The sequence below is a fragment of the Palaemon carinicauda genome, chromosome 35 (assembly GCF_036898095.1).
Source record: "Palaemon carinicauda isolate YSFRI2023 chromosome 35, ASM3689809v2, whole genome shotgun sequence".
NCBI classification, from domain to species: Eukaryota; Metazoa; Arthropoda; class Malacostraca; order Decapoda; family Palaemonidae; genus Palaemon; species Palaemon carinicauda.
Window position 1 is genome coordinate 56,639,773 of NC_090759.1, and position 12,049 is coordinate 56,651,821.

A 12,049-nucleotide genomic window follows, 5' to 3' on the forward strand; every position below is an offset into this window, starting at 1 on the left:
TCAGCGCGCACACAGACAGATAGACAGACACATTCATTCATTCATTTATATTCTCTTATTGTTACAGGTGTGAGTTCCTGTTTAGGAGACAGAGTAATGCACTGTTTTCCTGAGAGCGAAGGAACCTTTCTTACGATCTCTTCCCCCTTTGACGCTAGACAACCCATAGACTGGAGGCCTCCCCCTCTTCCGCTTGTGAAGTCGTTCTCTGTGTTGCTGCACCTTCACCCTTTTTGAAGATGTTGTTCGCTCCTTGTGAGTTCAACAGTGGGAAACCTGGTTTCTTCAGCACTTACGACAATGCACTCCCTCATTCTGGGATGGCAGCTTTTGGAGGGAGTGCAAAGTCCAAAGCATGTTCCTGCGTCTCTCGTGGGATTCCTTTCCCGTCTGTCTGCAGGTTAGGTTTTCTCCTGCGTGGTCTCCTGCGCTGACAATGACGCACTCTCTCGTTCTGCAATGGTAGCCAGCAGAGAAAGTGCAAAGTCTGAAGCATGTTTCTACGCCTCTCAAAGGACACCTCTCCCATTTGCAGGTTAGGTTTTCTTCTGAGTGGTTTTCTTCAGAGCTGAGGACACCACCACACTCCCTTGTTCTACGATGGCAGCCAGGAGAGGGAGTGCAAAGTCTGAAGCATGTTTCTGCGCATCTCAGAACACGCCTTTCCCATTCGCGGGTTATGTTTTTCTTCTGAGTGGTTCTCTTCAGAGCTAACTACGCTTCATCCCATCGTTCGGCTAATACAGCCGGTGTAAGCAGTACAAAGTCCAAAGCATGTTCCTGTTCAAGTTACTGCTCCTGCCCCGTCCCCGCCTCCATCACCTGCGCCTGTGGGAGTTCCTGATCATCATGCTGACAACGGGTCTTTTCCTCGTTTTGAGCTTGCCCAGCCGGCGAAGGAATGGCAAATTCCGAAGTTTTCCTGCTACTCATGGTGGACATGGACACCTCTCCCGTACACAGGTTTGATCCTCCCCGGAGTAATCTTCATCACACAGTATTAAGAGAAGGTTATGAACGTGTCCATACCTTTCTCTAACCCCTCGGAGTGTGGCCCATCGGAATATGAAGTTACTCGCTCCCGTGAGCTTGACACTTCTATCATCCATCAGCCTGTCTCGTCTCGCCTAGCAAACATGTCTCGCCCAGCTGACTCGTTTCGCTCAGCTGACTTGTCTCGCTCAGCTGACTTGTCTCGCCTAGCTGATTTGTCTCGTTTAGTAGACTGGCTAGCATTGTCTCCTTGTCTCGCCCAGTCCTGCTACAGCTTGCAATCGCCCACGACCCCCCGTCAGCTCGTGATCCCCGTCAGCTCATGATCCCTGTCAGCTCGCGATCGCCTATTAGCCCGTGATTGCCTGTCAGCTCACGATCGTCCATCAGCTCCAGATCCCCCGTCAATCCGTGATTGCCTCTCAGCTTGTGATCACCGGTCAGCCCTTGATCGCCCGTAAGCCCTTGATCGCCCATTAGCTTGCGATCGCTCCTCAGCTCGTGATCGCCCATCAGCTCGTGATTGCCTGTCAACTCAGGTCTGACTATTCCTCATCTCCTGATCACCCTTCTGTTCTTTTCCGCTCTTCGGAACTAACGACCAGCCAGCACAGACCAGCTCGTGACCAGGATTCGACTCCTGACCAACCTCCAGCTCGCAACTGAGTTTCCAGTTTGCCATTGCAGGCCAGATTGTGACAACTCCTAAAATAGCGACCACTATTTAGTGTCATAGAGTGGCCCATCTCGTGACTTTCCCTTCCAAGGTAAAGTTTCCCTCTGCCTTTGATGATGGGCACTTCCCGCTTGCGTGTAGAATCGCCGACAGCCAGAGGCAAGTCTCAGAGGCCTTGGCTCTTTTGGTGGTAATTACCATCTTAACGGGAAACTTCTCTGGTGAGGATCGCAGAGCACTACCGGCTACAATCCTCACTACAAGCAAGCGCACTGCTCTTCCCAGTGAGAGACTCCTTCTCTTCTCGTCAGATAAAACAGAGCTCAAGCGCTATTGCTTCAATGATCGCTTTTCAAGTCTACTAGCGCTTCTCCTCATCCAGACGACACTCGCTATACTCACTATCCAGAGCAAGAACTAGCGCTACCACACCAAACTAGCTCTCACGTCCGCTATATCACACAGGTGTGCACTACTTCGATGCGCTCTCAATGGCGGCAGCACACAGAACTTCAATCTACGGTTTCTACGGGTCGTGCTACTTTGGTAGTGCTTACCATGACATGCAGTTGAGGGAGTTTAGCACACACTTCCTTTTTGGAACCTAACTCAGCACTTGCCGGGGATGGGAGGAGCACACCACACGTATCAGCCTTGGTGCTTGTTACCTCACTTGTTACTTGGAACTTGTTGTTTTCACACAAGTTCAGTGGAAATGGATTCCCGATGCAACTTCTCCCTCAACCTAGGTTCGTTCAGTTAGCGGTAAAAATACGAAGTCCGAAGCATCAGTCGGGTGTTTTCTTAGGGGTAACACCTTTCTCGTCCTCCTTCAGTCCCTGTAGTGAATCCTATTGATGGATTGCACAAGACTCCTCGCCCAACTCCAGTGGGAGTATTGGAGATTGACATGCATGGATCCATGGCTTGTGAACAGGTGATCCAAGTTGAACGAAGAGCTTTCTCCTATGAGAGCTTATGCGATTACGAGTTGTTTGCGAACCTCTCCGAATGTCCGAAGTCAACTACAGGGGCAAAGAATCCGCAGTTTGGCAACAGAGTATACATACACATCTTCACTTCTCATCCACTTGTTGAGGTATGTTGGCGGGTCTCTATCATTTGCACAACTCTAAACATCCGTTCGGACATCCAGACTCAAGCGTTACGTCATCATTGCATGACTTCGTTTTTCATCAAAGAATCACCGAGCTTCTACAGTAAACTTTCCTGTAGAAGTTTCCAGTATTCAACCTCTCCTCCTGGGACAAGTTTGTTAACAAACTTCGTTCAGCATGGAGACGGCTGACACGATCAAATAAGCAGTAAGACCACAGAACTTCATGTGCACGCTGGAGCCTTAAAACTCATGCTTCCAGATACAGTACCAGTACATCCATCATCAAGGAAGTATCTAATGATCATACAGGCTATACCAGATCAAGGTACAGTGCTTTGGTCTTTCAATAGCACCTCAGGTTTTCACAAGTTTTTACCCTAGTGTAAACCAGGGCCTACAGGATTGGTATTCGTCTTCTAAGACTCTGGGACGATTGACTGATCCTAGCAGACTTGGTGGCTTTTCTTTTTTAACACTGAGACAAACTCCTTGAATTTTGCCGCAATCTGAGGATTTCGGTTAATCTCGAGAAGTAATCCCTGCTTCTTTATCGGAGATGGGTATTCCTAGGCACGATTATCGACACCAACCTGCAGAAAGTCTTCCTTCAGATGACGGGATCCAGAGACGGAAGGAGGTGGCAAGTGTCTTTCTTCAACGAGATTTGCTCCCAGCCAGCAGTGGTTATGTCTTATGACTTATTGGTCACCGTTTGACTCTGTTTTGTCTAGTCCCCAATGGACACTTATGAATTCAATCTCTTCAGTGGCAGCCAAAATCCAGGTGGTTCAGCACGAGGACTCTCCGTATACTCTGGTCCCTATGGGACCCGAGCTGAAGACGAGACTTGAAATGGTGGGTGACAGACAAGAATCTCCGCTGAGGGGTTGATCTTCTTGTTCCTGCCCTGGAATCAGATGCATCAAATAAAGGGTGGGTGGTGGGGTGTGGTAAACATGCTGCACCACACAGCCTCTGGACTCTGGTCAGTCTGAAAGGTACTGGCACATAAATCTCCTAGAGATGAGGCAGCCTTCCGAACCCTAAAGCAGTTCCTTCAATTCTTGACGGTTCAATCGGTGGTGTTAATGAGTGACAACTCCACAGTAGTGGATTAGGTGGAAATTATAAGGCAGTACCTTTTTGTAACAACTTTGCCATCGAGCAGTGGAAATACTAAGATGGACAGAAGACAACTTGGTATGCCTATCAACTTGCTTCATTCTGGACAAAAGGAATGTAATCCTGGACATCTAAGTGGACCGATTCAGTTAGAGGTCTCCGAGTGGTCTTTATTTCATCCAGTAGCCAACAGATACCTGACTTTGTGGGATTCCCTGACAGTGGACCTGTTCGCAACGTCCTTGAACAAGAGGCTCCCGCTCTACTGTTTACTGGTCTCAGATTCTCAGGTCCGGTGGCAGGATGCATTCCAGCAACAGTGGGTCAACAACGACATTTACGCCTTTCCCCTGTTCTGCTTGATGGGAAGGGTACTCAACAAGGCAAGATCATCCTCAAACCAAGCAGTGACCCTCATAGCTCCACTATGGCATCATCCAGAATGGTTGCCAAACCTTCTTCAGCTTCTGACGCAAGTCCCGTGAGAAGATTGTCTGTGACACGACCTACTTTGACAACCGCACATGAACATCTTCCACAAAGCCATAGGGTCCCTACATCTTCACGCCTGGAGAATGTCCAGCATCTCTTCATGCAAAGAGCCTTTTCACGACAAGTTGCGAATAGGATGTTCCGGACCTCCAGAAATCTTCAGCTGCCGTTTACCAGGGTAAGTGAACTGCCTTCTGTGGTTTGTGTCATGGAGGGGGTTATCTCTCCCCTTGATGCTACTGTCCAGTGTCTTAGATGGGGGTATATCTCCTCTCGATGCCACTGCCCAGCAATAGCGGAGCTCCTTGGATACTTTCGGGAGGAAAAAATCCTCTCGGTTTTGCCAGTGAAAGGCTACCGTTCAGCCTTGAGCTCCGCCTGTAGGCTGAAAGGAATTAACATTTCCTCCTCTGTAATTTCTCTCCTCATGCGAATTTTCAAACTTTCCTGTCCTCTGTTGGAAGTTAGCCATGGAACGTGGTTCGCGTCCTTCGGTCCCTGAAGGGTGCCTCTTATAATCCATGATGCCAAGCATTAGATCGTCACCTGATCTTGAAGACAGTTTTCTTGCTCGTGTTAGCTTTGGCCAAGAGAGTTGGTGAACTCTATGGTCTTTCTTTCGATGTCGTCCATTCAAGGCAATGGTGAGAGGTAACTTGTCTTTGTTCCTGGGTGTGTCTCCAGACCTAAAATTCCAGCAGCAGCAAATCCCAGTTGTTCTGTAACCGAAATACAAACCACGCTATTTAAATAGGGTATTACTTTCGGCGTAGCTGAAATGACGAGCCATTAGAATTTTAACGAGGGTTTACTACCCCCTCGCTAGTTAGCGAGGGGGTAGGGGAGGGGTAGCTAGCTACCCCTCCCCCCTCACGCACTGGTGAACTAGTTCACTTTGCTTTTGGCTCGGGTGATGAGCAGACGTGTCTACTCCCACCCTCGCTTTGACAGCCATTACCTGTAATGCTTTTTGTCTTTTACTTACTTTTTCTTATACTTAATATATATGTAAACATTCTTTATGTTTATGTATATATTTGTGTATAGAAATATAGTAAGTTTCCTTTTCAGTGTTTGTGCTCTGTGTGCAGTGTATGACATCGTCACCGGCGTAGTGCCAGGCCACCACGGTTTCACTTCATGGGGTGCGGCCTCTCCCTTTGTCCTTCGGTCGTTCCTTCGGCTTCCGATATTAGGCCGCCGTGGGGAATCGTCATCGCTGGACTTTCTTCATTCATCTGTTTTCTTCGCTGTTCCTCCTTTCCTACGGGGAACATGGATTCTCAGCGAAGGGAATGTGGGAGTTTAGATTGACTACGGTCTCTCTCTCTACTCGAGGTCGTTCACCTTTTACTACTATTACGTACCATTACGGAAGCTTCTTTCCCGTGCGGGTTGGGTTGCTTTTCCATTTATTTGTCTCAATTATTTTTAATGAAATCTAATTGTATTTTTTTTAACTTGTCAGCATTCTGGGAAAACACTTCCCTTCGGGGGTCAGTGGTTCTTACTTTTTGTGAATATTCTTAGATGAATTACGTAAGTATAATTCTGTTATAATTCTGTTTTTGTTACAGTTCTCCGCCCTCCCCCTTCTCCCGTGAATGTCAGTGGGGGAGGAGGGCGCATACTCAATTTGTAATTCTTATTTGTTCCGTAACCGAAATACAAACCACGCTATTTACATTGGGTTTACCTTTCGGCGTAGCTGAAATGGCGAGCCATTAGAATTTAACGAGGGTGTATTACCCCCCGCTAGTTAGCAGGGGGTTAGGGGAGTGGTAGCTAGCTACCCCTCCCCCCTCACACACTGGTGAACTGCTTCACTCCACTTTTGGCTCGGACAATGGACAGACGTCTCTGTCTTTGTCCTCGCTTGGCAGCCATTGTTTGTTTTGTCTTTACTTAATCACTTACTTTTCTTTTACTCAATATATATGTAAACATTTTTTCGTGTTTATGTATATATTTGAGTATAGAAATCAGTAAGTTTCCTTTTCAGAGTTTGTGCTTGTGTGTGTAGTGTACGATATCTCCGTGGAGCCCTCGGCAGTTAGGCCACCATGGTGTAATTTCATGGGTCGTGATCGAGTTTCAATACGGTCTTTCTCTCTCTCTCTCTTGAGGTCGTTCACCCTTTTATTACGTTACTTTTACTACGTCTGAGTAGCTTCCTTCCCGTGTGGGTGGGGTTGCTACGCCGTACGTTTTGTCTCAATTAGTTTATGAATCTAATTGTATTTGTTGATTTTTCAGCTTTGTAGAACAATTCCTTTCGGGGTTTTCGTTCTTTCTTTAGTGTTCATTCATTTTTAAATTACATAATTACATAGTTACATAATTATAATTGTTATAATTCTGTTTTGGTTACAGCTCTCCTTCCGTGAGTGTAAGTGGTTGTGAGGGCACGTGCCTGTTGTGTAATTCTTGTGTTCCTTTCCCTCGGGATTCCTCTTCGGAGCCTTCCCGGGGGAATGAATGTTAACTAATGATTTTTGTTTTTATTTTTCACAGTTACCGACCTAGTTCGTTTCTGTAATGTGACAACGGAGGGAGCTGTCTTGTTGAGGCCTGGGGATTCGGCTGTTGCTGCCTCCCCTATAGACCTTCGTCGGGGGCGTGTCTCCTTCTCCTGGAAGTACTCCCGTGACGATTGACAGCTCTCCAGTTCATTTTAGAACACTCAGGAGGCTCGCCTCCTTGGGTGGGGAACTTCCCTTTCGAGGGAAGTTTTCCTGTCCAGGCTTGAGTTTTTCTCCTTTGGGGGTTCTTCTCTTGCCTTTTTTTCGTGCGACTATGCTCTTGGTGCTGAGCGGTCACACCTGCAGTTACGCTCGAGGGGCTGGGCAACTGCAGGAGCCCCTCTTCGGAGGATTGCTCTTTTTAGGTCACTGGCTGACCCGTCTCTTCTACGAAGTGTTTCTCTTTCGTTCGCGAGAGAGTACACTCATAGAGACTCCTCTTCGGAGGACTCTTCTGCTGTTGTTGCTGTTGGCCGCCTTCGCCGTAAGGCTCACCATCCGCTACGTCGTAAGGGCCTCCCATCTCCCTATAAGGGTGCTAAGAGGCACCTTTTTGAATCTCCGTTTGCAGCCTGCAGCTCCTTCCTCTTTAGATCTCTCCGGGGATCGATCTCAAATGCCTTCTTGACCTTCCGCCCCTGGTGCAGATGGACAGCAGTCTGGCCTCGTTTTCCGACGGACAACGGTCTTCCGACGGACAACGGTCCCTTCGAAAGGGTTGCCTCCCACGGGGGTGCTTCCCTTGCGTTTCAGGGTTCCCCTGCGCGCCTTTCTGCAGTGTTCTCTCCTGATCAGTGTTAGCGCACAGGCGCTCTCCTTCTCAGTGTTAGCGCACAGGCGCTCTCCTGCTCAGTGTTAGCGCACAGGCGCTCTCCTGCTCATCAGCGTTTTCCTGATCGCTAACGCTCTCCTGTTCGCCAGCGCTCTCCTGTTCGTCAGCGCTCTCCTGATGATCGTCGCTGCTGTTCCTGTTGGTTCCTGTTACGCGCCCTGTGCGCCCACGTTCGCCCGCGCAATCTAGAACTTCGGTTCGGGTCTTGGACGAGGACTCTTCTTCTACGACAGGATTCCACGCGTTGCCTTCTGCTCGCCAGCGATCACCAGCTCGCCAGCGACCACAGACGCGTCAACGTTCGCCTGCTCGTCAACGTTCGCCTGCTCGTCAGCGATCTCCTGCGCGTCAACGATCGCCATCGATCTGCCACGCGTGTCAGGTCCCTTGGACCCCATCAGTAGCGATCTAGGGCTCGCCTGCTGTGGACCACGATCTCCGGTAGCTGAGTCTTGCCGTAGATCTTCCTCCTGCTCGCCAGCGCTCACCTTTACTTCTGTCCGTCTGTGCGCCAGCTTTCTTCAATCACCAGCGCACATCTGCGCGCCCTTCCCTGCCACGCACCAATGGGCGCCAACGGTTTTTCCTGACCGTCCAGGATCGCCTGATTGACAGCTCGCATCAGCGCTCACGTTCCTGATGCACCTGCACGCCTTCTGTTTAGCGCGATGCGCGCTAACCATCCCTAGTCTCTTACGCGTTAGCTATCGCCTACGCGCCCGCACGATTCTTTGCCTGCGCGCTAGCGTTTTGTTAACGCACCTCCGCTCGCCAACGCGCCGTCGCTTGCCAACGCGCCGTCGCTTGCCAACGCGCCGTCGCTTGCCGACGCGCCGTCGCTTGCCGACACGCCGTCGCTTGCCGACGCACCTTCACTCGCCTACGGGCCATCGCTCGCCAAGACGCGCCATCGCTCGCCAAGACGCGCCATCGCTCGCCAAGACGCCATCGCCCGTCAACGCGCCATCGCCCGCCTACACGCCATCGGTCTCCCGACCGCCTGTGCTCACCCGCGCTCCCACATGCCTGGGCGACCACACGCCCGCGTGACCGAGCGACCGCACGCCCACGCGACCGCGCGCCTACGCACATGCGCTCCAATGTTCGCCCGCGCGTGAATCAATGGTATTCCTTCGCGCGGACCAACGATGTTCCGTCGCGCGAACCGGCGGTGTTCCGTCGCGCGAACCGACGGTGTTCCGTCGCGCGAACCGACGGTGTTCCGTCGCGCGAACCGACGGTGTTCCGTCGCGCGAACCGACGGTGTTCCGTCGCGTGAACCGACGGTGTTCTGTTGCGCGAACCGACGGCGTTCCGTCCCGCGAACCAATGGTGTTCCATCGCGCCAACCGACAGTGTTCCATTGCGCGAGCCTACGGTGTTCCATCACGCGAACGTCGGCTCGATTCCTGCCGTATCCATTGCTCGCCTACGGGTCATCGCTCGCCTGTGAACTTTCGGATTCCGACCACCAGCTCTCGCCCTTGCTACCACGCTCGCCCTCCTTCTGCGCTCCCTCGCGCACTTTCGTCTGCGTGCACGCGCATGGGCGCTTCCACGTTCGGCCACGCGCAAACCATTGATTTACCATCGTGCGAGCGCCAGGGCGATTGCGACTGCGATTCCCGTCGGGGTTTCGCAACATGGCCAGCCTGGCGAGTCTTCTGGAGCGTATTTCCAGAACACGGTCTTCACCCCGTAAACGCAGAGCATGGCACATGCAAGAGCAGGAAGAATCTTCAGGGAGGTCTGAGCAACATTCTTCTTTCCAGAACCTGGTTTAACCCTTCCTCGTCATTCCCTGGAAGGGTCTTGCCAGGGAGCTTTCCGTTCGAGATTTCTCCGTCGGGCAAGGGGTGACTGGTTTCCCCCTTCCTCTTCTCCATCTCGTGGAAGGGGCTTACCAGGTCCTTTCCCTCCTCGGTTGCGACCCGCGGTTTTGTACAAGGAAGCTCCAGGAAGATCATGGGTACTTTTCTCCTCTCGGGCTCAAGCACCTTGGCGTTTCGTCGCCAAGTTTCGAACTTGCGGGCAAGCTCGATGTTGGACCATGTAGACGCAGTGACCGAGGGCTTTCTCTCTGGTGTCTCATCCATGGATGTCGACAAGCTCAGACACTCTTCCATCCTTGGGAAGAGCTTGTTTGTGCCCAAGGACAGAGACATGGACAGCGGTTGTGTGGAGGAAGTCGACTTCCATTTTCACTCCTCCAAGGCGCTTTCTTCCAGACCCTGCAGGGCTCCAGCGCCTCTTCTTTCATCCTCGTCGGCCTAAGTTATCGGACCGGCTATGGCAGCTAAGACAAGGTGTCTAATAGCAGTCCCCTCCTGTCAGGGACAGGTAGCACGGGAGGCTCTCCCGGGGGGGCATAATCCTAGAGGGAGCGGCAGAGTTCACAAACTCTAGGATTGGTAACCCCCCCCTTGCAGGTCTTACGCTGGGAGGATGCCTAAGGTTACTCATCCGGGTAACAGCTTCCCGATGCCGATTCCTGCACGATCTCCGTGATCAGCCAAGGATATCGCGCCTCGCTCTTACCATCTCTCCGTCTCTGTCAGCGAATTCAGTGTCACTGAACCTCTATGCCATGGGGTCGGCAAGAGTTTTGCCCGTTTGGGCAGAATGATCCATGCCTTAGGAGAAGGTCCTCCATAGGATCGTCGACGGCTTCTCCCCCCGGCTTCTTCAGTCGATCCTTTCTCGTAGGAAAGCATCTGAGACGGGAATTCCGTAGTTGACCTCTCAGCTCTGATCAAGTTTGTCGAACAAACTTCGTCCAGCGTGGAACAGCAGAATCAATCAGACTGGTAACGAGGCGTAAGGACTCCTTAGGCCTTGGATCGGAAGGACGGGTACTTCCAGTTTCCATTCCATCCATCTTCCAGGAAGCTCTTGGAATTCAGCCTAGACTTAGGATGCGGTGTGGCGATCCCGCTGCGGCATCGCAGGTTTTTCCCCCAGAGAACTCTCCCTGCTTTCCTCATGGCCGCTCAGGAGCAGGCTTCCGCCTCCTTCGCCTTTTGGAGGTCTGGTCAACCCCGGTAGGCTCGGGTTCGACCTTCTTCAACGCCGGGACAAGCTTCCGGGTCTTTACCAAGAGTGAGGGATCATGGTAATTTGCTAGGAGCCTTCTCTACTTCTGCCTCAACATCTGGAGTATCTAGCCATGATATTGAATCAACGGCCTTACCACGTTGGAAACACCGCTTCTCGTCTGATCAGCGAAGTTAAGCAACGTTGGGTCTGGTCAGTACTTGGATGGGTGACCGCCTGGGGACGCCAGATGCTGTTGCCTCCTTCTCTGAGCCTTCCCTTCAGTTGACTATGGCAAGGCTGAGGAGAGTCACAGTACCTGTTCTCAGTCAAGCAGAGCTTTCAGCCCTACCTTGAAACATTTCCTGGGTCTCTTTTCCTCATTGACTCGTCTAAAGTCCCGAACGGTCGCCTCAGGATAAGTTCCCTGTGGGGCGGCCCAAGTTCCAGTGGTATCAAAGCAACGATTAACCGGACTTTCTGGCCCCTATGGGACCAGCGGAACGTTTAGACCTGCAATGGGTGTTGACCCATGGAACCTCTTGATGGGAGTGGATATTCTCGCCCTTTCCCCTCATTTTGATGCTGTTCTCGGACTCGTCAAAGAAAAGGGGGGGGGGGGGGGCGCATGTTCTGGTTCAGGCCTGTGGTCAGGACCTGAAGGATACCTCTCCATCATTCAGGCAGGCTTAGGGGCCGTAGTCTGGCCCCTCTACAGATCCTACAGTTCCTGCCGAGTCGCTCCGTGCGCGACGACTTCATGGTACTGGCGTATTCCAACCAGCAAGGGACGCATTTTCATACCTTCGCATCTTGCAGTAGAGATACTGAGATGATCCGAGGTCCTCTCTATACCACTATTGGCTCGCTCATTCCGGGCAGAGGAATGTTCTCTCCGACTATCTGAGCAGAGCCTCGCAGATAGAGGGTACCTGGGGGTCTTTGGCCTTTAGTAGCCAGCAAGTCCTGACCTGGGGGACCTGATCGCGACAGTCTGGAACTTCAAGCTTCCGCTGTTCTTCCCCCCAGTTTCAGACCCCAAGACTCTTTGGCAAAATGCTTTCCGGTGATGGTGGGACAACATCGACGCCTGCGTCTTCCCACCATTGTTGTCTGTTGAGAATGGGTCTCAACAGGACCAGGTTGTCTGTCAACCTTTCGATGGCTCCGAGAGCTCCACTGTGACTATACGTGGAACGGTTTCCGGACCCTCTGCTTCCCCTGACGGAACTCCCTGGAGAGCTTCTCCCACGGCACAG

General features: G+C 51.6%; 1 non-coding gene across 1 annotated transcript; it reads left to right on the forward strand.

Annotated features, from left to right (window-relative positions):
- The first annotated feature begins 10,933 nt into the window (after positions 1-10,933).
- On the forward strand, positions 10,934-11,052 carry LOC137628037 (5S ribosomal RNA). The gene has a single exon (XR_011041325.1). It is a non-coding gene; the product is annotated as a 5S ribosomal RNA (ribosomal RNA).
- The last annotated feature ends 997 nt before the right edge of the window (positions 11,053-12,049 follow it).